Here is a 5,004-nt window from a genome sequence, read left to right on the forward strand (position 1 = left end):
GGCTTCTGACCAACCAGTCAGTCTATTTAATTGCCAACATTTGGCACATATAACTCACTCATCTCTTTCTTTAAGCAGAAATCATTGCTTTGTCTTTCATAAAGATTTTTCTTCTACACCCTTATTTAGGGATACTCCTCAGTGGGACTATGATATGGCTGCAGTGCATTTTTCACTAGTGTACACATATCCTGTTTACTAGTCTGAGAATTAGACCCACAACATTTTCTCGTCCATCAATTGGTCATCAGGAAAAAGCCCCTCAGCCCATGGGTGTGGGTTGAGAGAGTGGTTTTGTTGTATCAGCATTAGGTGTTACCAAGTTTGAAATATCTGTTAGATCCTAACCCAGAATTGCAACACTTCACTTACACAATATGTTATTACTGTGTCTGACTTACTTTGTAAGTCAGTGGATCTAATGATGCCTACATCATGATAGGTAAATCATGTTACCACCATCTTGTCCCACTGTCAGGTTTTTAATCTTTACTAGGGTGTCGTACCAGGTCAAGAGCATTTTTTTTTTTAAACAGAGCATAGTTCTCGGTTATAGAAGGCATTGTTGTGCTATAAAACCTTAGAGATATGTGATGCAGCTATCACATTAGGGCTTAAGAAAGACTTCACTCATGATTCTTATCCAACACAGATACATAAAATAACATCTTATTTGCTAAGCTATGTGACAAAAGAGACAAGATTTCACTAGAGCACGGACCTGCCACAATGCTCTTTTTCTTTGCTTTTTTTTTTTTCTTCTTTATTTTAAAGGCCTATCGTATCTGGTAGTCCTAGGAGGTCTCCCATCCAAGTACTAACTAGGCCTGACCTGCTTAGTTTCTAAGATCGGACAAGATCAGGCACATTCAGGGTGGCATGGCTGTAGGTTATATTCTTTTACTTTGGATCCTATTTGAAACTAGTAGCCTTCTATGTCACCCAATAAATAAATTAAGAGATGTTTCCAAATGCAGTATGTGTTTCCAAACTTACTGAGATCTTTGACTCTTTCATAGCAGTAGGAAATATGAGGCAGGGAGTGGGAATGGGGAGCGAGAACTTGTCTTTTGCCTTGTTGGAAGTGTCCCAGCATGTCTCAGACCACTGGGCCTCTAAAAACCTCACCAATGTCTCATGCATATGAATCACTACTGAATTTATTTCTTACACTGTGGCACATACATCTAGCTTCATAGAAAAAGAGATAAATGATATAAATAGAGTGCTAAAGATACAAATATCTTTTAAGCATGAAAAAATTTTCAGCCTCATTTACAAGAAAATAAATGCAAATTAAAATTACACATTGTTACTATTTTTTTTACTTTTCAAATTATCAAAGAACAAAAAATGTGTGTTAGAAAGAGGGAGAAACAGGCTGATTTATATGCTGCTCAGTGTAAATGAGAAAACACCTATGGCAGTCTATTTAGCAATATCTACCAAAATTTTGAATATATATTCTCTTTGTCTTAGCAATTTATTTCCTCAGAATTATTCTACAAATGATCTTGCATTTGAGAAAAATAACATATATAAAATTATTAAATCATATTTTGATTAAAATTGTTTAATCATTTGTTTATAACTACCAGATTGACAAATGGTTTAACAATGATCTGGGTGAATCATGCCATTCAAAAGGTGGAGACTTTTAGAAAAAATGATATAAAACTTTAACTACTGATATAAAATGATATCCAAAATGTATTTTTAAATGAAAAAAACTAGGCATACTGAACAATGTATGTGGCATGCCACTATTTTTGTTTGCCTCTATGTTTATGAAGAATCCCTGAAAAAATGCTCAAGAGTCATTATTTTTCAAAACGGTTTCCTTGTGGGTGGAAAATTGAGTGCTTCTATGACAAAGATTTTGAACAACTTAATTTTTTACTATATGTTTACTTGTTCCTTTTGAATTTTTATTATATACAAAACACATTCATTTTTTAAAATTCAAAATAAATTGAGCTTAATTCATTTTAAATCTTCAAACATAACTAATTCAAGGTTTTTTCTTTCCCTCTAGTTCAGATCTGAGCAGAGGCTTGAGGACATGTAGTGAAGATGAGATTTATTTATTCATTCTCTTTTTATCTTTTACTTGCTACTAGTTTCTGTAAAATTAAGATGGGGAAGGAAGGATTAAATAACAATAATTAAAAATCTTATGAGTTCTTGAAGAAATGGAGAAATTCATATACTGCTGTTTAAGTTTAAATTTGTTACAATAATGGGAGAACAATTTGAATATAACCAGTGAATTTTAATGAAATCTGACTGTCAGTTTTTAATGGAGTTTAGACATAATTGACCTGCTACAGCCATTAAAACTGTGGCTGTCTTAATACTCGACATGGGCAATTCCTTAATTCACCTCCTTCAGGATGCCTCCGCGACTCTTCAGAGTAGTTCTGGGTACTGTAACAAATAAACTCTGGAATTTAAGTGGAAAAATAAAATATACTATTATTTCTACTCATCTAATAATCTAATGGAGTTATCCTATTAAAAGTTTAGAAATAAGTGGGAGGGGTTTTGGTCTGCAATTGTTTAGAAGAGGGCTGTCAAAGGGTCTACCCTTTTCAACATGTAATTTCTTAAGTTTTATTGTATGCAGAATAAAATTAAACAAGAAAACTTAGGCCATTTTCCAGCAATTTAGGCATGAAACCAAAAAAAATGAAAAAAAAAAGTGGTCAAATAAGAGAAAATATGAAAACGCACAATGGATTAATTCACTATATCTAACATTTAAATAACTGAAATTTTAAAAAGAATAAATAAAACTAAGAGATGAAATAATAAATGAGAACTTATCCAAATAAATGAAGGACATAAATCTGCAGGTGAACAGGAACCCCTCATGCCTAGCAAAATGAATTAAATGATATATATGGTGATTTTTTTAAATCTATCTCAAATAAATAATTTCTCAAAAAAATCTTGCCTTTAAGTACCTTGATTTCCTCTCCTATAATGATCTAACTCTTCTCCCTATTTCAGGCATAATGTTCATATTTATAGCATTAAAATTTTATTGTATAATAACTGCATTTTCCTAATTATTTTATTTTCAGGAACTCTAGCTTATGGTCACAATCTTTTATCTTTTCCTTTACTACCACTTTATAATACATACTCCCATAATATTCCTGCAATACCTTGACCCTATGATGTTGATGGTCCCCAATGCCATCTCCAGTTTCAATAATTTGCTAGAAGGATTCACAGGGCTCAAGATACAGTCATACTTATTGACAAAATTCATTACAGCAAAAGGTTACCAAAAAAAAAATCAGCATAAAGAAAGACACATGGGAAAACATTTGAAGGAAACCAAATGAAGCTTCTAAGAGTTTTTTCTTAGTAGAGTCACACAAAATGCATTTAATTTCTCCAGCAGTGACTTGGGAAAACAAATGCGAATGATGTTTACCAGAGGTGCTCACTGAATACTCAGTACCGAAGGATTTAATAGCAGACTAGTCATGTAGGCACCCTCTGCTTAGTATATACCAAAATTTTGGACTGAGAGAAGGAAAGTAGATGTTAAGCATACATCATATTGTTTACACACATAGTTTTGATACATAAGTCATTCTTATCAGTAAATGATCAAAACTCTTTACAAATCCAAGCTCCCAAGTCACAATCAAGTGATAATTTTGTAAGTAGGACTTTCAAAGGATAGTTGTCTTATGTTTGCTGTTTTAATTTTATTCTGCATACAATAAAACTTTGTCATATTTATTACCCTGCCACATCTTCATATTCTATATTACTGAAGTCAGAGTCTGTGGTACATAATTATAATTCTTTTATGCACCTCAGGTCCCATTTTTGTTCTCTACTATGTGACACTGAGGGAACAAATCATGATTAAATCCAAGTCTCTACTTCTATCTTCAACTGTGTATGATAAGAAAAAGTATACAACCCTTACACTAGATCCATTACCAATGCACCTGCATTTGCTGCCCAGAAATTCTAATTTTTTTTTTCGTTTATTTGTTATCAAACTGTGATCATTGAATCCCTAAGATCAGCACCAGCTGAGAATTTATTAGAAATGTAAAATTTTAGACCTCACTCCAGGTGCCTGAATTCAGAAAATCTGGGGGAAGGCCCAGGATCCATTCATTAATAAGCTCTTTGGGCAACTCGGATGCATAAAAGTTTCAGATCTAGTGTTTCTCACCTTCATCTTCAGTCTCTTAGATATCTGTTTTACATGTTCATGTCTTTGACACAAATTATAGATAACACACCTCACCATCTTCCTTCTCTGTGAATGCCTGTGCCTTTTATTTTGCTGAAAGAATTGAAGTAACAAAAGAACTTTCCTAATTTCCCTTTTGCCTACACTTATAAAATGCGCCTGTATTAACTCCTGTTATGGAAAATTTGCTATGGCTCATTTGTGCTCTGGATTTCATCCTCTCTGTGTAAGTATATAATTATCTCACTTTGTCTTCAATATTATCAATTCCTTTTCCACTAAATCATTTCCATTAACATTCAAATATGCCATATTATCTCCAACAATAACAACACCTTAACCCTGATCTCTAACAACTTCTCTATTTCAATGATCCACTTTACAGTGAAAATACTTATAAAAAGAATATATATCTAGTATCTCTAATTCCTGTCCTATTCTCTCTAACTTACTCTAACTAGGCCTTCTCTCTGGAATGAGAGAGAGACAAATCTTGTTAAGAACATCAATGTTCTGCACTTTACAAAATATAGTGATCGATTTTTAGTCCACATGTTATTAGAAAATTTAAAAAATTGATTCAAGGCCTTTTTATATTTTGTTTCTATTATCTAGAATCTCTCTCATATTCCCATGAATTACTTTTTTTAAATTTCATTCTGCTCCAATATGATTTAATTAATAAAGCCTAATGATAACAATAAATACCATAGATATTTATTATCTATGAAACATGATTTTATTAGTATTACATACTAATACTATCCCAATTTTGC

This window comes from Pteropus vampyrus, unplaced genomic scaffold, assembly GCF_000151845.1.
Source record: "Pteropus vampyrus isolate Shadow unplaced genomic scaffold, Pvam_2.0 Scaffold79, whole genome shotgun sequence".
NCBI classification, from domain to species: Eukaryota; Metazoa; Chordata; class Mammalia; order Chiroptera; family Pteropodidae; genus Pteropus; species Pteropus vampyrus.